The sequence below is a fragment of the Protopterus annectens genome, chromosome 8.part0 (genome assembly GCF_019279795.1).
Source record: "Protopterus annectens isolate FY-2018-M chromosome 8.part0, PAN1.0, whole genome shotgun sequence".
NCBI lineage: Eukaryota > Metazoa > Chordata > Ceratodontiformes > Protopteridae > Protopterus > Protopterus annectens.
Window position 1 is genome coordinate 1895349369 of NC_056741.1, and position 24103 is coordinate 1895373471.

The 24103-nt window shown below is 35.6% G+C and overlaps 1 protein-coding gene across 8 annotated transcripts in view; it reads right to left on the reverse strand.

The window, feature by feature from the left end:
• Positions 1–24103, reverse strand: part of FHOD1 (formin homology 2 domain containing 1) — a 1546190-nt gene that overhangs the window by 521115 nt on the left and 1000972 nt on the right. The window lies entirely within an intron of this gene.

Consider the following 24103-nt stretch of genomic DNA (forward strand, 5'->3'; position numbering starts at 1 on the left):
TGTTCCTTGTGGATTACAAGTTTGTTTCTCATGGTCACAGGCACACAGACTGGGGACTTTTCTCAACCACTGTTTTCTAACATGGATGTTTAAGTTTCCCACAGTTTGTTGCAAATCTTGATGTTGTTAATACACATGATGCAGCTTCTGGATTCTCTCACTGTACCTCAGTTTCCACCAAATCCCCCATTCTTCAGCATACCATTGGGACAAAACTCACAAGGAGCAAATACCCACCAGAATAGTAACTCTAATGGTCTGCAGTGTGATGGTCATCATTCACAAGTAAGTGGAAACAACTTTTTTAATAATTTACCAACCTTTGCTGTCTCGGTTAACTCTGATATTTGTCAAAGCAGAATATAAACTTCTAATAACCCTGACTTGGTTATAAAACCATCTGAATTTGACTATACACTTTTAAAAATAGAGAAACTCCAATTGGAAAATGCTTATTTTGTGGAGTGTATTCAGGACAGCATTGTCCCTAAAGGCCTACGTATGTGGTGCTTTCCCACCGGCCTATTCCAAGGTTCCAAGTTACATGTGGAGCTACTTAATTTAACAGACATACTTGTGAATACATGGACCACCTGATCAAACATAATAATAAAAAACTTGAAGAACTTATTGCTGAAACAACACAATTAGACTACTGCATCACCCATGATATTGTCTATGAACAATATAAAAGTCAATACAGACATATAATTAACAGTATTGATGAACATGTGAACACCATTAGAGACTGGAAAATTAAAAAACTCATAAGGTACAGAGAAAGGAGTATGCTAACAATCAAGCATACCTCTCCTTCCCCCTCCCTCACAAGGATGGGGACAAAAGCAATTTTTATATACCTCTCATAACAATAATGAGGAATCCAGTAGTGAGCCTCCAAATCAAGCAGGTTCATACAATCTGGAATATTTTTAGATGAAGAAGCCCTCCCCCACTCAAACAATCAGAGAGGTTGAGGGAACACCCGACCAAAGGCAGGACCCACCATGGAGACAATCCCAAAGGAGAAGTGCTGCGAGAGGCAGGAGAGGATGGAACAGAGGGAGATTTTAACAACTGCACCCCATATTCCCAATGTAGATACAGTCAATCAGAAGGTTGTTGTTGTTTTACTACCTTGCAATATTGCATGTAATTCAACAGGCAATTTCAAAGTGTACAACTATTCTACATGTGTTTTAGATGAACAGTGTTGCAATTTACTTGCAAAGGGTATGACATTCATACCACATAATGTAACAGATGTGGCTTCTTTCCTGACTGATTTGAAACTCTATGTTAGGAAGTTAAACTTCAACTTATTATTTCAAGAAATAATTGTAATGGAACGCTTACCCCCTACATGTAGCTAGTACTTTTAATCCTCCCATCCGTCCTGTTATTCAACACTTCGAGAGGATCTGTGAACTGGATTTTCACAACTACTTGGCCAGGGAATTGAAACCAGAATATAAAGGCACTCCAAAGAATAACAACATACCTAAGGCCAAAAGCAAACTTATTCATAGTTTTCAAAACAACAGGGAAATCAGGATAATGCAACCTGATTTGGGGGGGGGGGGCTTAGTGTTATGAATAAGATTGATTATTGTAATAAAATGAGGCAGGTTTTAGACAATGACACTTACCATAAAGTCTTCGATTAATGAACTTAATACTGCATACAGGAGAAATAGATCCAATATCGTGGACTTGTTTATTGATAAGCAGATCTCAAATTGATGACTATAACTACTTAAATGTAAGCAAACCAATTATACCAACCATTTTGGGGTTCCTAAACTCCATAAGGGTATTGAACCATCACCACTTTGACGAATTGTAGATGCCAGAGGATCTGTCACTCCTCGTCTAGCAAAATTTTTAGACATGAGGATCAAAGAATTTGTCATGCCTGAACTACACATCTGCCATGATTCATGGGATTTTTTTGGATAAAATTAAACACATTCCCTACCATGAATCATATGTATTTATAACAACTGATGTAAAGGACTTTTATTCTATCATCCTACATCATGTCGGCCTACAATGGTTTTGTGAATTTTTAACTGAAAGAGATCCACAACAAGACATCATAAATGTTCATGAAAATCTTATGGAAGTGGTGCTGAAAAATAACTTCATTACTTTCGAAAAAGAGATTTTTTTTTTTTTTACAGACAAAAGGCGCAGCCGTGGGTTCAGCATGCAGGGATGTATTTGCCAATGCATTTGCAATACAGTGTGAGAAAAAATTCTCTTTAAGTCCACTTTCTATAGTTCATGCAAATTCTACACGAGATACCTGGACGATATATTTATTTTGTGGTATCGAGATGCTGACATCATTCCCCAGTTTGTGGAGTTCAACACCACCACAGAATTTCCCCAATTCTCCACCATGTCCATGATATCCATATAGCATATCTAGAGGTTTGGCTCAAAAAGGACATCATAATATTTACTTCTGAAATCTAGCAGAAAGAAACCTACTCTAACAAATTTCTCCACTACACAAGTGAAAATCCCCAAGTGCAGAAGAGAGCAGTTGTCAAATGCCAGTTCATCCATGTTTCCCAAATGATCACAGATGAGGAAAGGTTCTAGGACGAATGCAACCTGTTAAGGGACTTCTTTTCGAAATGTGGATATCCACTTATTTCATTAATGAATTAATGATCGAGGTCATGAATAAACATAAAAGGAAGTACTTCATACCATCCTTGGGGCAACAGTACAAGATCATATTATTCCATCGGTTATGGGTACACAAACATCCACACATATCACTAACAGGAACGATAATTATAAGAATTGCTTTATTACAGTATTTCATCCGGACAGCTACCATATTAGAAGCATACTTACTGAAAGTTGGAACATTCTGACAAACGACAAACACATTAGAGAACATGTATTTTGGCTCCAAGCATTGTTTATAAGAAGGGGCAAAATCTCAAAGCTTTACTGGAGAAGAAATCAGTACAATAATCAAAGCACTTTGGGATGATGAAATGTAGATGCTGCCTGTAATACAAGTACATTTTAACTGGTAATTCATTTGTCATTAATAGTGTCCAGTTTAGACCTAAAAAATATTGCAATTGTAATTCTACTAAAGTCATTTATTGTGCTCAATGCTAACACTGTGAAAGGTTTTGTGTTCATAGGAAAGAAAGGCATCTATGTGACAGAATTTATGAGCACACTTATGATATTAGAACTAAAGAGGATACCAATGCTCTTTCCAAACATAGCATGGAATACCCTGACTAGGCTTACCATATTTGTTTGCGTGTAAAAGAGGACAAAAAAATATGTGCTGCTATTTCGTCCTGTTAGGGCTGAAGAGCACACAAAAAAGTCTTTATTCTTGTAGGACTTTTTTTGCTCCCCTCTTAGGTTGAAGAGCAAAAAAAAAAAAAAAAGGCTGTGTTTGGGATTTTTGATTGGCCCGTATGCCGGTATACGAGCCAATCAAAAATGCGCACAGCGGACCTTCTTCTGTTCAATGCGGAACATCAAGCAGTTTCACATTGAACAGAGCTCCGTTTTTTGATTGACTCATATGAGCCAATCAAAAAAAAAAAAAAAACAAAGCAGAGGAAAGACTCCGAAATAGGGATGTCTGTTTTTTGAAAATTCTGCGATTTATCTGGGTTTTAAAACCCAGACAAATCGCAAAATTTTCAAAAACAGCCCGGACAGGAGCCCAAAAACGAGGATGTGTTCAGGGAAACCTGGACGTATGTTAACCTTAATCCTGACCATATCTTTACATTTTTCATTTTAGAACAAGTTGTCCTGTCAGACAGAGGTGGCCAGTGGATTCAGTCTGGAAAAACTTGAACTTTTCTGGCAATTGAAACTTAATGCCATGAAAAGGCCTGGTTTGAATGACCAAATATCAATCACCTGTATTTTAAAACTGAAATCTTTAGAAAGGTAATGGATGTAATATGTTGTCAGTACATTAATAGTATCTGATATCTGATAGGTAGGTATAGGTAGGTAGGTAATAGGTATCTGATGAAGCGTAGTCAACCTACGTGAAAGCGCTCATTCCTTGTTTCCAATAAAGATGTTTTTGACCTGAAGACGGAGTTTTTCCTGTGGTGATTCCTTCTGTTCTCAACGCTATTTACATTAATAGTATGTAAAAAATCAGAAGCACATGTATAAACTAACTTTAATTTTGTTGTAAAGTCAGTTTTCTACCTGCATGGTCCTTTAAATCAAGTAAAGATCCTCTTTAAATCCTCCCGAAGGAAGCATGACATCAATGGAGGCTTGGCATTCAAGTGATCTATTTCCCTTCCTTAGATTGCAAAATGAGTCCATATATCCACCAAGCATGGCTTTATCTGAAGATGTTTTCATTAAGAAGATGAAAGCACTTATCTTTTACTTGTTTTTATCAAGGTTTCAATATTAAAGCAAACTTTTTATCATGAATTGTGGTTCCAGGTGTACTGTGTCCATACTTTTGAACTACCTTGGTTTTCTGACTTTAATAACATTTTAAGCAAAACACTTGGAAAGCGAATTGCTTTTCATATCATCTTATTCGTTTTTGGTAGTAGCACCATCAGCATCTGTCTTCTAGTGCCTGAGCAAGTCTTTCTTGCTGCACTCATGCTGGTATCCCCATAACCACTTCCACGTCAATGAGTGAAGGACCTGCTAAGCCCCTTTACATCTCAATGGTGTCAAACCAGGGTTTAGCATACTTTAATGATAGCAGTGGGATACATTAATCCAATTCCTTTGGTAGTCTGATAAAAGCATACACTGAACTCTATCACAAAGGAAGTACACATACCCTACATGCAGTAGTTTCTTTAACAGCACTTCCATCTACCCTACACCCAAGCAATCCTCTGTGACATTAACCTACTGCTCAGGATGAGAGACACAGCTGTCACCTGCTCCTGTCATTATCCCTGCAGCTGTTGTAACTTACATATATATATATATATATATATATATATATATATATATGTGTGTGTGTATTTTTTTTTGCACTTGTGAATACTACAAGCGGATACCTATTTAGTATTGCCTTTATAGAACTGCCAGTTAACTCCCTCTGTCTTACATCAAGAATAAGTTCATCTAAGGGCAGAGCCTGAATGGCTAACTGAAAGTAGCAGATTCTCAGAGCTCCATACGACTAATATAAAATAGAGGAAATAATTTATTATTTTTCAACAAAAATACTCAGAACTGGTAGATATTTTTACCTGTGGAATGAGTACATCAAAGAATTCTCACTCTGACTTGGCTTTAAAAAGAGAACTGCAACTGGTAACTACTGTAATACAAAACTGTCATTAAAAATGGATGATTTCAAGGAAAATTTACACACTCTCAAGAAAAATTGTCAGAAACAAACAGATACACTCAAGAAACTCATTCAGCAACATCAATCTAAAATAACAAACATGTAAACCTCTCTGAATTACATTGAGGGAAGGCTCAAAGAAGAAGAAACCCAGAAGGAAATTCTCATTAAACAAAACATCTGGCTCCTAAACAAAGTGGATGACCTTGAAAATAGAGAGAGAAGATCTAACATAAGAATTTTTGGCATCCCTGAGAGAGCTGAAGGAGAAGATATCATCATGTTCTTAAATTCATGGATTTCAGAAGTTTTAGACTTAAAGGAAGTTTTCTCATTTGGCATTGAGGGGGCTCATAGAGCTTTAGGAAGACCAGCATCAACATCTTCTTCCACTCCTCCTAAATCAATAGTTAACGTTTTTATCCAATTTGGATAAAGAATTGGTTCTAAAAACAGCCTGGAGGAAGAGTCCCTTAAAATATAGTCAAAACCCAATAAGGTTTGACAACGATTATTCTGCTAGAGTTCTGAAACAAAGGAAAAAAGCATGGCCATTACTAAAGCTTCTAAAGCAAAACAACATTAAAACACAACTTGCCTTTCCTGCCAGATTAAAAATCCTACATCTAAATGAAATGAGAACTTTCAACAACCTAGAAGAAGCCACTGCATTCATCAAAAACAATGTTATATCCATATTCGAAGATACGGATTGGACATCTCCCTCTTTGAAGAGGGTCACTGATAAATCTTCCTGGACTGATGTCAAAAAGAAAAAACAAAAAACTGAATCAAAAATTGCAGTCCCTTCTAGATCTCTCACGGTATCTACTGCAACCTGACTGCATTCAAATGTGTTCTAATGTACATCAAATAAGGTATGTCATGTAAGTGTACTTCTTTATACATACACAAAGTGGGGAAAAATGAAAAATGACTGGTTCTAATTTATTAAGAGCAATATAACTGAATCATTTTAATAGTAAAGTTAAACAGTAAATTATTGTATATTTCATGATTTAAAAGGGAGTAATAAGTTTATTAATCTTGGCTTCCTTCAACCGGTAAAGACAGCTTCGAGTGCCTTTGGTATTTAGTTTCTTCATACTGTTATATTTTAAGTTTGGAATAATTACTAGTTAAGATTGTGGAGCTATTGAAAAGAATAATCTACTTCTTAAATTATACAAGATTCGTACTTGCGATCAATATACACTGCTATTTAAATGAAAATGTCATAGAAGCTTAGTGACATCTTAATTGCCAATGCCAGGGTTTGTTTTTCTATGGAGTTCACTATATCTGGTAGTGAACTATGTTTTGAACGATTCCTGTCCCTGATTAGCATGGAGCCTAATTAGCTAGCTAGCTTTGTTCCTTCTATGCTCTGATGGACGGATTGTGCTCTGTGGTATGAGGTTCAGCTAGCATGTACATTGTGATCTTTGTTCACTTGTTTTTGCTCTCCCTTTGGTTCCCTGAAGTGCTATAACAGAAGTGAGTACTGCTTGAAGTCTTGGCTAATGTTCGCGATTGCATATGTATGAGAGAAGTCTTGTGCATCGGATTTATTTAAAAAACTATAAAAAGAGGAAAAGATATAGCTAGTGATAGTGTAAGGGGAAAGATGCATGAATGCTTGATGTCTGCATGAAAGTTCAAGACGTGGGTTGACACGGAGATGCTTTATAAACTGCAAAATTTGTGTTTTTGGACTGTGACTGCCTGGGACGACTGGAAGTTAAAATGATGGTCTTTTTTCTCACGTATTATACAGAATAAAGTAATGAATTGAGTTGTTGGGGCATTTGATTCAGTCCGTTTCACTTTGTGGTGCGTGGATGTATGGAAACTGGGAAGTTGATTATATAGAAATAGATGGGGAGTTTGGTTGCTATGGATTTGTTGGGGGGGGGTTGATTGACAAGGAGATCCTCTCTGAAAGACATTAAAGCATATGAATCTCTACTTTGGTGCTCGCAGAGCGGGAAATCCTTCCTACATAACTAGGAGAGTTGAAGCTTTTTTCAGAGCTTGAGGCAGTATATGCGATTGCCTGTCATCCTCTCATATTTCTCCCAGCTTGATTTACATTACAAACGCATCTAAAAGGAAGTAACTCCCTGATTGGTTGTCACACTTTTGAGAGGTGGGAAGTTAATGCGACTGCTGACACCGATACTATTACAACTATATGATGAATGGCTATTATTCCTGTTATTCTTTAAGCATATAAAATAACATTAGCATAAAGTGAGAAGCTTTAAAGGTGTTTTTCCCCCCTTCTACTATATTTCTGATCATAGAATACATATATAAGTTGGATATTTCTTTCTAAACTGGGTGTCTGTAGGATGCTATAAGACACACAGATAACATTTTAACCTGTGTTTCGCTAGGTTTAGTATCCCATCCCTTCTTTTATGGTGGAAAGCACATTAGACGTGTTCTTCATTTTTGCAAATATGTTAATATTTGTTTTATAAACATCTCAAGAAATGATATATGGCATTTAAGCACAATTACTGAAGTTAAATTGCAGTGGATAAACTTGTTTGAGAGCTTTAGGACCTACAGAAAAGGGAAAAGAGGAATATTATGTTTATCTGTATTTACTAAAGCCATTAGTAGCTCATTCAAATGAGATGTAATTATTATAGCAAAGTCATGCAACAGTGTATACGTTTTTTACACCATTAACTAAACTGTTACTAACTTGCTCTCCTGGATTAGAGCTAAGTTTGTTTACTGTCAATGTTCTTACATGAAGTAAAAAGTGTATGTTTCAGTAAATCTCTATAGCAGCATGATAAACTTAGAATCAGACACATTTGGGAGAGAATAAATAGTAAACAGGAGTGCATAAATGACTTGGATAACTTGTGATGTTTCTTTCCTTAATATAAAAAATTGGGGATTCTGTTTTATGAATTATATTTTTATAGATTGACAGATTATTTTCTGTATCACAGACATTAATTTATGCTTAACAGATGGCACAATTTGCAAATAGAAAAGCCATTGGTTTATCTTATAATTATGTGTCAGTGAAGTGGACACAGTGCTGCTTAACATGCAAACTAATGTAACAATGTATCAGATAGAGCCCTAATTTTCAGTATGACTACACCATCACAGATAAAGGGGATATCCATGCCCAGGAAGGCACACTGGTATAAATTAGTGATCGGACAGTAGATAAGATTATTTAATCTGTTTCATGAAATGAGATAGACCTCTAGTACCCCAAGGAAGCTTACAACAACTGACAGGTCATTATCTCAACTAGATAAATCACAAGATATTAAGATATAGATTTTAAAGTTTATACAAGATATACAGTGATTTATTAAACATCTTTAGTAATAATTCATGCGTCAGTTGCAAAAATAATTAAGTAGCAGAATGTTACTTATCTATTAACTAGTCATAATTGTAACTGGTATATTTCATATAAGACTACCTTTAGTTATACAGATGCATTTTAGCAAACATACTCAACTCTCTCATAATGTTATAATCTTTATAAAACACCAATGAGAGTTGACATTAATATCAAAGGCTAAAGTGCAGTACTACTACTATTGCTGTTACTTGCTAAATTTGATATAACTGCATAAAACTGTTTATTAATAATTAAATCAACATTTACTCATTTAGTTAATTTGACTTCTTATAAGTGTAGAAATACACTAAGGTCATATGTATATTATCTTAGTTCTAGTACCTTTTGATGACATATTAATTTTGGATATTGTTTACATAGGACTATGTTTAAATACTCAGTTTTTTCTATCCTAATTCTGGGAAATTGGTTGTGATTACAATTAAGATGCAAAAGAAAAGGGAACACCACTACTATAAAGATTTCTTAAATATGCTATTTTAACATGAGCTTCTTTAGAACCAATTTGTTCATTTGTTTCATTACTTTTATTTAGCTATACACATTTTAAACATCAGGATTACTAAGCATAAAGACTAAATGTATAACATGCATAAAGTCAAGCTAGAAGATAAAGTTATACTTGCTTACTTTTTATTTTGAAACTTAGTATTATATAAAACTCATTTGTTTCTTGCTTACAGTGCTTAGTCACCTTTACATTAGCAATACATTGATCACAATTGTTTGATTTAATTATTAGTTTATAAAATAAATTAAAGCATGAATGGAACAACAGTAAACATAAGCTACGTAATTTATAAATTATTCTTCTATAACAATTATCTTATGGGCTCTGAAAGAGTAAAGAAGGTGGTTAGGATGGTTAGTCTAACATTTATATTTGTCTGTTAGACTAGGAATGTCATTCATTCAATGTTTTGAGTGGAATAGAATTCACATAAGTGCAAATTTTCTTACTAGGTTTTTATTCAATTCTTTTTCAAATGTTAAAATGCCTGACCAAAAGTCTTTACTATCAATATTCATGCAAAAAATTGTTGATTAATATAATTAGAAATTTATTAATTAATACAGAATTAAATACACAGGCTTATTTGGTACTTAGAATGTTAATACAGAGTTAAAAAAAATCCTGACATGGACTTAAAATTGGTGTATTTAAATACTAATGGCTTAAACAATCCGAATAAGAGATTCAATTTATTAAGCTATCTAAAACTAAATCAAGCTCAAGTAGTTTTTCTTCAAGAAACCCATTTTAAAATAAATGACACATTTACATGGGATGCTAATAAATACAGAATACTAGTGCAATCTTCCTATAAATCAAAGACTAGAGAAGTAATAATTCTATAGAAAAGGTCCTCATTAAGCCCAGAAATTATCTACAAACATGTAGATAAAGATGGACTTACAGCTATAGTTATACTAAAATTTAGTAACAGAATATGGACAGGTTCCCTGGTATGGGGGTAGGTCTAGCTAAGAAGCACTTAGACCTCATTACAACTATCTCTAAAGGTAATAAAATAATACAAGGTGAGTTGAATTATATTACAGATGTCACAGAAACCACAAATAAGAAATCCCCTTGTCAATTATCCACAGCTAAACTACTAAAAAAAATGGACTGAGACGTTCAAATTAAGAGACACTTATGATGTTATAGGACCTAATTCATTACTTTTTTCACATCAAGACTATAGATATAGTACCCAAACCAGAATAGACAAAATATATGTATCTCAAGGTCTATTTTCAAAAATCTTGAATTTCTCGATACAGCCATGTCCATTTTCAGATCACAATTCCCTTGTGTGTGTATATATATATATATTTATATATATATATATATATATATATTTATATATATATATGGCAAAACCATCAGCTGGTTCAAAAATAAAGTTAAAGAATGGGAATGAGAATTACAGGAATTACAAAATCAACTTTTATTACTTAAGTCTAATAAGAATTTAACTGATATGGACAATAAAAAGAAAATAGAAGAAGCAAATAAAAAGTATAATGAAATACTATCCCATAAAACTAATTTAGCCATGCAGAGATTATAAATAAACTCTTATGCTACTTCTCCAAAGCATCTAAATGCATTTTAACTTTCATAGGTAGATTAATCGAAAACCAATAACATTGTTAGTATATTACATGAGGGAAGGAAGAAGAAAGTCTCAGACATAGGTGATATTTTAGATGCTTTTAAATATCAAATTAACATCATAAAAGCAAAACAGACATAACTGAAAATTGGAATCTAGAAAATATAACCCCCAACATTAAAAAAAATTCTGAAGAACTAAAGTTAGAATTACAGAAACCAATAACAGGAAGAAATGATGGGCAAGATTAAGGAACATAAATTTAATAAGGCACCAGGAATATATGGTTTAATCATAGAATTTTATAAATTTCCCAACTCCATAACTTCTCTCCTACTTAAAACCTTTCTTGAAGTCCAATCATTAGCAAAAACCCACCTTCATAGAGATATTCTTTAATTACTCCTATCTTAAAAGAAAATAAAGACCCTAATCATTGTAACTCTTATAGACCAATATCTTTGTTGAATAATGATTATAAAATCTTTATGTCAATAATGGTCAACAGAATGAAAATCCCTCTGACTAAAATAATTAATAAAGATCAAACTGGTTGACATACTAGACATAGTCTACGTCTAGGTCTAGACATAGAAAAGGCTTTTGATTCCTTAAACTGGGACTATTTAGTTAAGGTTTTTGCATATATTTGACTTCCCTCTCTCCTTTATCATACTTATAAAGAAAATGTATGAGAATAACTTAACATTTGCAAAAATAGGTCCCTTTACCTGAGGCAATTTAGATTACTAGAAGTACTAGACAAGGATGTCCCATGTCACCTATTTTGTTTGCACTGGCCATAGAAATTCTTGCAATCGTAATACAATATAATTCAAAGGATAAGCGGTATAGATGTATATAATCAATATAGTTCCAAAATAATGTTGTTTGGTGATGATGTGCTTCTCACTATGCCCAGCTCTAAAGAAGTATTAGATGAAATAGACTTGTTAATAGGAAACTTCCAAAAACTCTCAGGGTTTTACTTTAACAAATCAAAATCAAAGTTCTTGTTAAATAAAAAAGAGGTGACGCATGTATCTGTAAACCATATTATTGGCAAGCAAGTTCCAGCTTTAGACTATTTGGGGATAGTACTGTGTAAGAATATGGTAGAGATAGTAAACACCAATTACACAAACATCATAGAATTAATCAAAACATTGGTGAATAAATGGAATAATATGCTTATAACATTTGTAGACTGATTACCACTGATAAAAATGGTCTTACTACCTAAAGTATTACACATATATATAGTACAGTCTCATATTACTACCAGAAAAACAGATTCCTTAAAGAAATTGTCAATTTTCTTAAAATCTTTATGATACCCAAAAAAAATAGAGTGGCATATTACCATCATATTAGACAATGGGGACTAAAATTTCCAGACCTTGAAACATACATAAGGGCTTCCATACTCAAAACGGTGATAGAATGGGTAAATCCTAGATACTCTTCTAATTGGAAACAGTTACATTCTATCATAATAAGGAACGAGAATGATTTATCAAAAAATCTTACAGTCACAGATAAAGATAATAGAATATGATACTATCTGTGTATAAACCTACAATATAACATAAAACCAACCAAATTAAATCTAATAAAATCTTATTTTGACATCTTTAGGAAATCTATTAATATGAATATGGACATAAAATGTGGTTTGCATTACTAACTCCATTTAGTATTACAAGGAATTTCCCTAACAAAGTACATAGAGAGATTTTTATTTCATGGGGAAATAGGAACTTAATATGTTGGTTTCATTACATAAAAAATTCAACAGATCTTGGAAACACAACATTTAATGTCAGCCTATGGATTAACTTGCAATGACTGAATAATACTGCAGAGTGTTTTAACATTCTCTAAGGATCTATGTAGAATTGTAAACAATTCAGCCTTTAAAAGTACCCCAAGTTTCATAACTTGGCTGTTTGAAATCATTTAAAATAATACTAATACAAAAAATGAGTTATCATACTTATTATAATGTATTAGTTGCTTATAAAACAGCTTCTAAAGTATCGTATTGGCAATATTTAACTAAAAGTATACAGACTCCTTTATCACTAGAAGATAAGACAAATCTCTTACTGTCAGTTAAACTAACATCCCATTCACAATACTGGAGAATATTTCAATGGAAATATCTACATAGATCCTTTTTAACACCTGAGAAAATTTCAAAGATAAACTCTTCCAGTAATAATTTATGCTGGATATATCAATCATTAGTTAATGCAGACTGGTTCCATGTTTTTTATGACTGTACCAGTTTAAAACATATTGGAATGAGATTAACAGATTCCTGCAAGCAATATATACAGATAAATTTGGTTTGATTAACTCTTTAATCTTATTAAATGTAATTAATGATGCTCACTTGAAAAAGAGGGACCATACTAGCAACAGCTAGAAAATGTATAACCAGAAGTTGGAAATCCAGCACAGTGCCTACCATGGAGGAATTTCTATGTCTACTGAAGAAGTATGTATTAATGGAGATCAAAACTAAAGAATTAAGAATCCATCCCAAGCCATTAGTTAACCCATGGAGAGAAGTTTTGACACTGATTGACACCATGCAATTGGAATCAGACTCTTCCTGATAATTTAAATACAATGTATCAAGATCATTATCTTTACATAGACCTGCTGTTATCTTAACCTGTCAGGCTAATTGTAAACATTGTATGCAGTCAAGTAATTTATTTAATCCAAACAATAATTATGTTATATCTTCAAAATATATCTTCAAAATAAAAAAAATTATTGAGTAAAAAAAAAAAAATAAGTTAATCTATCCTATTTTGTTATGCACTTTTACCTGCACTGGCTAATATGGAATCTGTCAGCTTTTGCCCCATCAGTTGCTAACCTGTGTAAAGTAAGGAGGAGCAAAATATGTTTGTGTGCGCATTTCATTTCTAACATCCTTTCACAGCAATAATTAAATATTCACAATGTCCTTCAGTATGCATCTGTTAGCTTGCTTCCTGCCTAATAACAAGTGCTGACAGGCAAATAAAGTATAAGATTTGCTCTAAATAAAAAGTTCTATATTGAATTCAGAACCTGTGCCTAATATGGAATTTCATAAACATGCAGTCATGAGATCTTAGCAAAATTAATGCTGTAGTGTTTATTTTCAATTGGTCACTGGCAGCTTTACAATGGTTACAATAATGCTGCTCTTAATGAAAAGAAAGTATAAAATCTTCTGATTCTTGTAACTCAAGGAGATGGGATTATGACTGCCTAGTTTCCCACGTACCTGCTTTCTGTACAATAAAGCAGACTGTTATCTGCTGAACTGTCTGGTGTGAAAGCTATTTGGTACCTAAACAGTCCAACTGCATGCTACTCAGCGTCCTGAGCTGTTTGTGGGTTGATACATTACAGATTACCACGGGGCCCTAAAGGAAGACAGGTTTTCAGTCAGGGAGATTTCTACTGTGACTGTATGCAATTTTAAATCTAAACAAAATGAAAAGTCTATACAGGCAAGCTTTACTAACAATTTCTTCAGTTGTTCTGATTGCATGTGAGTGGGTAAATTGGATGCCTGTCTGATAATCTGCTTTTGTATAATTGTGTGACAGTGAGGTTTGATTGCAATAACTGATGACTGGGTGTGGTATATTAAAATTTACCTATGCTTGGTGTGGTTTAATCACGAGGCTGAAGCCCGAGTGATTAAACAAAAATGGGTACATCTTCAATGTACTACACCCAGTCATTGGTTATTGCCATTATACAATGACATTTAAGAAAAAAATTACTTTTCTTAAATAATGTGCTTGTATAATGACATTGTGGTGTTCTTCCATATTTCTTCCTGATTCTGCCCTTTGATGATGTACTCCGCATGCGTGTGGGACTTGCGTTCGCAGGCTTACATAGTACATACTTGCTTTAGCAAGCAAGCAACAGAGAAGAGATGCTCTCCATTGCTAAACTACTATTTTTTTTAAAGAAAAAAAGACTAATGTCCTGACAGTTTAGCAGTACGGATGACACAGGAAAATACAAGGAAAATCAGGTATTCTTTAGTTTGTAGAACGTACCTGATTTTCCTTGTATTTTCTGTGATCTCATACATACCACTCAATCTTTTATTTGAAAAAATGTGAATATGTGTGCATTATCTGAAAGAAAAAGTCTGAAACTGAAATGGCTGTCATTATTTAGTGACTTTGTTCCTCAGTGATTTCTCAGAAAAAAACAATTTATGAGAAACGAAGAAACTAAATGGCACGCTTTTTAATTTCAGAATCTTTCGGACTAATGCTCGTCTAAGAGAGAGCAATTAAAAAAATAAATAAATAAAAATAAAAAGTCTGGCTGCTCAATGATACTTAGCAGCTGAACTTTTGCCGTTGATAAATGCTCGATTTACAACATGCACTCTGGTTTGTCTGAGCAATCAGTGTGCTCGTTTTTGAATGTTAATGGCCAATCATTCTATAATAATCAATATACAAGGGCACAGAATCCTTGTTAAAGGGCCAGAGGTGCCTTAAGTAAAAGGACTTGAAACTCTCCTTTCCCAGGTGAGACCAAGTAGAAGGGTTCTTGTGACAAGCCTTCTCATGTGTGAGAGTGGTTCTAATCTAAATAGAAGGGAAAAGGATCAGATGATCCTTTATCTGGAATGTGAGCAGAGTTGCCAGACGTCCCTATTTGTGCGGGACTGTCCCCAGATCAGCAGCCCAATCCACACTCCCACACTTCTGGTTAAAATCCCTGCGAAACAGCTTCCACTTTGTGATTTTTGATTGGCTCTTATATCGGCATACGAGCCAATCAAAAATCACAAAACAGAACTACTTCGGTTAAAAGCAGAACTACCTACACTTCTGCATGAAAGACTTTTTTTTTGTGTCCCGTTCTGTCCCTCTAGAAATCTGGCAACCCTGAATGTGAGTGACCCTAGTTATAGTCACAGATCTATCTCTTTGGTATGACAGTGGATTTTTATAATGAGCACCAGTACAAGTGGTTTTATGGAGCTGGAGCCCGGGACTCCAGGCAAGCATATGTTTAATAAGTACAGTAGAGACAGCTGTAATTATATAATAAAATAGTCTGAGCTCAAGAGAAATAGTAGCGCTTTACAGTTTCCATAAAAAAGGTTCTTTAGATAAGAAAATCTTTAGAAAATCTAAAAGACAATTTGAAACAAAATAATAATAAGGTACCAGCCTCTTGTTGGTCAGCTTTTAATGTCTGGCAAGAAGAATCTAAAAGTAAGGAAAAGGAATCTGTAGCTAGAAGCTCAAAATATAACTCTGCTAGTTTAAAATCACAGCTGCAGGCAAGCAAACAAAACAGTTAACAATGTGCAGATGAAAAGTCCCATCCCTGGGCATGTATCCTATAAGACAGAGATGACTGGCCAGTTACCTTCTGCAACCCCCTCCACATTATGACCTACCTGCATTTCAACAAGCTAACCTCTCCAAGGGAAACAGATGGTCTGTTTTGCAGAAACTACCACTTCCCCAGATGCATCCCAACTTACTTCCAAGTCTCCCCTCTGAGTCACAAAAGATTTGCACCATTACCTGTCTTCACCACTGACCAAATGTTAATGAATGTTGCTAATAAAGGGAACAATTATACCATAAATATAAGTCCGAGGGAAGTTAAAAAGATTTCCTAACAAATGTCGGCCAGCAGAAAACTAGCACTATGGGTAAAATTAAAAACATTATTACTCAATTACTCATTGTTGCTGATAGGGATGAATATCAGTGAGCATCCCCTGCAAACTAACCAGCAGTGGAAGAGACAGAGTTTGACTCTTCTACTGATACTGATATACCTTCCGTACAGCTACACCCCTTATGAGAAGTCCCAAACCCCACAGCTGCTAGAAATAGCTAGGCTGAACCTGCTATAAGAGTAGTTTGACCATGGACTGCAGTAGATAATCACAACATTGCAGATTATCTCCCTTCTATTTGAACACACTCAGCAAAATATGCAAATAATCTTAGAAGGACATGTACATTTGCAAAACTCTACCACTGAAAACTTGAGAGCCTTACCAAAAGTTTTCACATCTCCTGATATTTTTAGGAAAATATGGGAAAAATCCAACTTGGGTGATAATATTACAAAACATCCAGAAGAAGGGTATCTAGCTGCTAGAAATAATCTCTTAAAAGCTATTACCACAGCGCGTCACCTTGCCCCTAAGTTTGCAAGGATGCATTTGAAGCTGCTTCTGGACATCCAGAGCCTACAGAAGGTGCAACAGCCAGCGGGTTATCAGTAGCCATTGTAGAGAGCTTGTTGCCACCTATACAAGAGCAGATTTAAAAAGGCTTGTCTGAATTGGCCAAGTTTAGATATCTATGAGATTGTAAACCAGGACAACATATAGCAGGCAATATCCTTAGGGAAGAAAAGACACAAAAGAAAAAGTTAGTAGGCATTCAACTTCAGCAGTTCAATACCGATTTCAGAGGGTAGGGATATGGAAAGAAGAAATCATGAGGGAAGAGGTAAATCCCAACTTTTTCGGCAAACCCCAGGACAGTATCAACAAAATTTTTATCCCCCTGACTTATCACAGGCACCACAGGGTGCACCACAGTTAACTGTCTTCATTGTGGCCAAATAGGTCATTGGCAAAATGGCTGTCCATTTCTTGGACAGCAAGCAACTTCACCAAACAATCAGATACAGTAATATGATATAAATCCTGCTGTATGGACTACTAATTGGCAGAAAAACTCATTAGGACAACCATGAGCAGGAACTACAGTTACTTCCTTGCTACCATTTGACCAACATGGTCCCTTTGTCAATGTTATAGTGCAAAATACATCTGTCCCATTTCTTGTAGACACTAGAGCTACTAGATCTATGATTATTTCGGCAAACACCAAAAACCTTCCACTTTCTAAACACATGATTGAGGCTGTGGGTGCTTCTGAGTTCTTAAAGACTATCCAGAAACTAAACCTGTCCCTATCCAAACTGGTCCAGTAAAAGAAAAACATGCTTTTATTGTAAGAAATTTAGCTCATTTTAATCTGATGTACTATTTATTGTATACCCAATGGTGTATTTTTAGAAGTTCCTAATTAAACTCTGTGATTAAATACTAGCACTATTTGTTCAAACAAAGATGCCCTTTTTGCTTTTATAATGGCAAACAGCAAGTAGAAAATGCTGATATAAGGACATGAATGTTATCCCTCCACAGATTTGGACTACCCGTGATAATTAGATAAGGCTCAAGTAGGCAGTTCAGCATCATCTGTCAGTAGAAGCAGAAAAAGGAACTGAACCTGTTAATTCTGCCTTGTTACAACAAGGTATCCATTGTCGGAACAGAAAAAGGAACTGAACCTGATATTTCTGCTTTGTTACAACAAGGTATCAATATCCCAACACACAATCCTTGCAATACTTCTATTTTACTAGTTAAGAAACCAGGAAGAAAGAACATATAGGTTTGTAAAGAATTTACATGCAGTGAATGCTGTAGTGGTACTAACATTTCCGTTTGTTTCTAACCCTGCAACAATACTGACTTCTAACCCTTCATGTACCACCACCTTCACAGTGACAGATATTTCATATCTCTATACATCTGGATAGTCAGTATTTCTTCATTTTCACCTGCCAGCAATACACTTGGGCTAGGTTACCACAAGGGTATGTAGAGTGCCCTACTTTATAGTCTAGGGAAATGAAGAAACAATCAGATATAATAACATTTCTTTGCAGGTCTACTTTGATTCAGTATGTAGATAACTTGTTTTTAGCTTCAAAAATTGTATGTGATTGTAAACAAGATACTATTTTTCTTTGGACTCTTAGTAGAATTATGAATTAAGGTTAACAAAAGTAAATTGCAGTTATGACTTATTTATTTTTTATTTATTTCACATTTTCTAACCAGGTTTCGTCCAAATGAGCACAAGCTCATTTTCAGTGGAGACCAGAGGAGAAAAGCTTCAAAAGCAATTCTTTACATAATAACACAGATTAGAGTATTAATTAGATAACATACAGTGTGGTAAAACTACAGAATAACGGTTATCACATACAGAGAGATCATAGAAATATATAGAAATACATATAATTTGAGAACAAATACAAGTGGGAGTATGCAATAACCAGTCAAGAATTATTGACATTAAGTAGATTTGGCAAAAATAAAAGAAAGAATGAGAAAGGCAGTAGTCAAGCAGGATCCTGACAGGGGCAGATTAAATTTTTCGGGAATAAATGTTTTAGTTCTTTTTTGAAGGTGTTTGTGTGATGTTTCTCAAGTTAGAGGGGAGGTTGTTCCAGATTTTTGTTACGGATGATCTATATAGGAGATTCCAAAAAAGCACAAACGACAAAACTGGTAAAAACAACCAAGCGAAACGGCTGTATTCTCCTCGTAAAAAGTTTTATTATGTGAGCGCGTTTGTTTAGATCAATTTCCAAACTTCTTCAGACAATTCTTCTATGTATGCAGTAGTTTTTATCCACATTCTAATAAATTGCTTATGCGGCATTATGTCAACAATGCCAGTCTTTTTATATAGGGAAAACGGAGAGAACATTGAGACAAAGAATATACGAACATGTCTATCATATTAATAAAAGAAGTACAACTAATGCGTTGGCTAGGCATACATTGGAATATCCCACTCATAGATTTCATTTTACCATTTTACACCAGCAGCAATATAACAAAAGAGGGAGGGCCATGGGCACTAAAGTTAGAGGAAAATGAGCTTTTATGGCAGATTCGTACTTTTGCACATATTTTCCCAAGCCTTAATGAATATGCCTCTATTATATGCACTTTGAAACTTAAGCAATTAGATAGGTGAATGTTATTCGCATATAAAAGCTTAAGGATATGAATCTGATGGATTGTTGGTTGGTTTAGACAATCATGGTTTTAAATCATAGTAAGGAAACTCATATACTTAATGATTTTTCCATGGTCTTAATAATATTATTGAATTAACCAGAATTTATTAATTCATAGATTTGTAATGTGAACGTATTTTAGGATGTGTAGCTTTAATATTTTATTAATTGCATTCTTAATGTGTTGATTGAGTTGTTGACGTTTTTATTAGAATATGGATACATAGAAGAATTGTCTGAAGAAGTTTGGAAATTGATCTAAACGAAAGCGCTCACATAATAAAACTTTTTACAAAGAGAATACAGCCATTTTGCTTGTTTGTTTTGTACTATATAGGAGATTGCCTGTGTTGATTTTGGGTGTACATGTCTCTAGAAGTTGTTTCTCTGAACTTCGGAGGGATGAGGGGGGGGTAGTAGGTAACTAAATTGGTGAGAGACGGACAAGCAGTGGGCTTATTTAGTATGAGGTGGGTTAAATGTAGTTGGGACAGTTTTAGATGGTGGGAGAATTCAAGCCATTGTAGCTTGTGGAGTGCTGCACAATGATGGCTGCAAATTTGGCAATTTTATTACAGCTTGGTTCTAGCCTGGAGAGTAGACAGGATTGAAGGTTGGTGAGGACTGGTGATCCATAGAGGAGGCTTGGAAGGAGATAGACTTGGGCTAGGATGTGTCTAGAATCAGCAGAGAGGAATTTTGAGTTGCAGAACAGCATGCCAAGTTTTTGGTTAGTTTTCTTAATTGCTCGGTGAATGTGCAAGTCAAATTTTAGTTGGTCATCAACAGTCATTCCTAGTAACTTTGTGCAAGTGTCTACATTTATGATGGTATTATTTAGTGAAGAGATAGAGAAGGTAGTCTTAAGGTGGTCCATGATTTGGGTAGAAAGAGAAGTAGCTTTGTTTTTTGGGGATTAATCATTTAGGCAGTTTTCAACTAGAATGAAAGACTGTTGAGTGTGTGTCTGAAGTTCTGAGATTGCGTTGGAGGATGTAATCAGAGTGGAGTCGTCAGCATACTGTATGAGGCTAGAGAGGAGGTGGAGGAGTGGAGGTCATTAATAAAGATGTTGAAGAGTAGGGGTCCAATAATAGAAACCTGGGGTGCGCCAGTGTATATAGGTAAGAAAGAGCAGCAAGAAGACTGTCATCTGACTGTAGCCTGTCTGTGAGAACTGGAGAACCATGAGAGAGAGCGGAGCTGGATAGTTTAAGGTTAGCCAATTTAGTCAGATGTTTGGGGTGTGATACTGTATCAAATGCCTTAGATAAGTCTAGGAACAGACATGAGACTAGATTATTGCTGTTCCTAGCTTCAGCGATGGTGTGGGTGAAGGACAGAAGGGCTGTAGAGGTGCTGTGGTTATGCCAGAAGCCATGTTGGGTAGGGGTGAGGAGGTTGTTTTGGAGGAAGAAGTTAAGTATTTGTTTGGAATGCATTTTTCAAGCATCTTGGATAGTGGGGAAAGTATAGCAATAGGCTTGTAATTAGAGGGATCATTGGAGTTGCCACCTTTGTGAAGGGGGATAATGTAGAAGGATTTCCAGATTTTGGGTACAGTAACTTCTTTAACAGAATGATTAATAAGAATAGAGACCAGATAGGTGATGGAGTTTGCTGCAAGCTTGAGGAAGTGAGGAGGGAGCTTGTCAGCAGAGGGAGAACAGGGTTCAAGTTTGAGAAGCAGAGACTTTACGCAGGAAGTAGAAATAGGGTTGAGAGAGAACCTTGTGTTGTTGTTTGCAGATTGGGGTGGTGATTTTCTGAGGGAGGATTCTGGCTCATATTAGTCAATTTGCTGATGGAGTCTATGAAAAACTGGTTGAGGAGAGAAGCGGTCTCTTGGTCAGGGAGGTTTGGGTAGGGATTTGAAGTCTGACGTTTACCAGGGTGGAGGATAGAGTTAATACTTCTCCAGAAGTTTTTGTGGTTCAACAGAGCAGTGCTTTGTGTCTTAGTGTAGAAGGTCTTTTTATCATTGTATATTTGTTTCTTGGTATGGTTCCTCAGTTCTTTAAATAGTTGGATGTGGATAGGGGATTTCCTGTCACGTGTGAAAGTTAACACCTGATAGCACTGGTTATTTTGAGACAGTGTAGTAACTGCCTGAAGTTTACCAAAAACTCTCTGGACGCCTCACAATAATTCAGTATGTGAGAGTTTTAAGTAGTCACTTAATTTGGAAGCTACCCTCTCACCTCAGAATACACTCAGAAAGCACAACACACATACATCTCAGAGGACTTAAAACCAACTTACACTAAGGCTGTTAAGGAGACCTCTACTTAAGACTGCCAAGCTAAAGACTAAAATCCTTAAACATTAATTCACTCAGTAACACACCCACCTTCACTCTTAACCCAACAGACAACATACATACTCGCAAAAGTCATATGGGTGTAGACCCTAAGACCTTACAGCCCATTGAGACTGCATATAACTGCAGAAAGGCTTAGTAATAGGTGAATCTACTGTCAGGTATACAGACATTACCCTCAGCAGGACAGACAGGAGCAGGCAGACAGCTGTCATTCTGGAGACAAAGGCTCTGAGATACCTCCACCCTAACAAACACAACTATGACCTCACAGAGATCCACAAAGGGGTAAATGACTTTAAACGCTCTTAAACATGTTAAATCCAGGACAAGCTACACAGCCAACACTAAACACACAAACAAAATGACACCATAGCCAACCAGTTCAACATCCACTTTATACAGACAGTACAGTTATTGACCAGCCAGATGACTTATCAAGCTCTTGAGCTCCCTACTCAATCAAAACTCTCTTCAACATTTCTCCTCTCGCCAAGTTCCCACAAATACCATAAAAATAAAAATTAATGTGCACTACAACTGTCCTGACAGTTTATCTGGTAAATATCTCAAAACAATAGCTAAGGCTCCTGCATATCTAGTTTCAAGTCCAATCAATCGATCAATATCTGAAAATGAAGTCCCCTCACTATGGAAAAAATCATTCATTATTACACTGCATAGGGGTGGAATCAATACAGATCTTTCAAACAATAGACCAATTGCCATTTTCGCTCCCCAATCAAAAATATTAGAAAAATGTATTCATATGCAACGTCAACTATCTAGAAGATAACCAGCTTCTATTTACAACACACCATGGCTTGCATTCACATCAAAGCACACCTTCCGCTAGGCTGAATTTTGTTAGACCTGTCAACACCCACAGCAATGCCGAACACCTAGTCTTCACCTTCTCCCTATACCTATCAAAAGCTATTGATACCATCTCCCAGCAGAAATGTACATAAACTCTCTCCTTACGGGTCACCAACTTTTCGTTACAAAGGTTCTATAGCTACATCTCAGAACACAAGCGGTGAAATGGAAAAAATAATTTCTCCACCCTCTTGCCAGTAAGTATTGTTCCCTCAAGGATAGTACATAACAGTAGATGTCCTACTGATCACTGTTTTAGTATTCCTAGCACACGGGTTATCTCTGCTGCTGTCCAGCAAGCTAACAAACCTTAGCATTCCAAGTACCATTCATCTGACATGTGACCTCAGCTCACAAGCATAAGGAAGATATAGCAGAACGTATGAGCATAATTCCTCAGGCTATCTCCAACCCAGCAGCCTGAAGACCCCTGAGACAGAAAACTAGTCAGCTAAGAGAGGTATATTATGAAGTGCTCTGGAGTGTTTCTCACATGATAGGAACTGACAGAAGGAGTAAGGAGAAAATTATTTGTAGAGGGGAAGGAGGGAAGGAATGAATCCTGCAACAGTAATCAGTAGGCCATCTACTGTTATGGTAAATTCTTACACAACTGTACTATGCCCTAGAATCACTGCTGCAGTATTCCCGACCCATGGATGATTTCTAGAGTTAAAGGGAAAGTAAGTGGGGTTAGTTAAAATATAGTACAACTGTCCAAGAGACAGGATAACACTGACCTAGAGAAAGCAGCTCTGGACCTTGAAAAGGCATTGATCCTGCAGTGTTTAATTAATGTATGCACAGATGATCAGGTAAACCTGGCAGCCATTTCTTTGTAAAAAGCTCCAGAAGATTCCAGTGCTCTGGTAGATTGAGCTCGTGCACAAGGACTTGACACGTAGAGAGCAACAAAAGGATATGGCTTTTGAGATCCAGCTTGCAATGGTTTGCCTGGATACCAGTTGCCCCAGCTTAGAGTTCATGAAAGAAACAAACAGTTGAATAGATTTTCTAATGGATTTTGTTTTGTCCAAATAGAATCTTAGCTGCCTGAGAATGTTCAGAGAAATCAGTCTGCTACCCCCCAAAGTCTGTGGGTTCAGAAAGAAGGCAGGCTG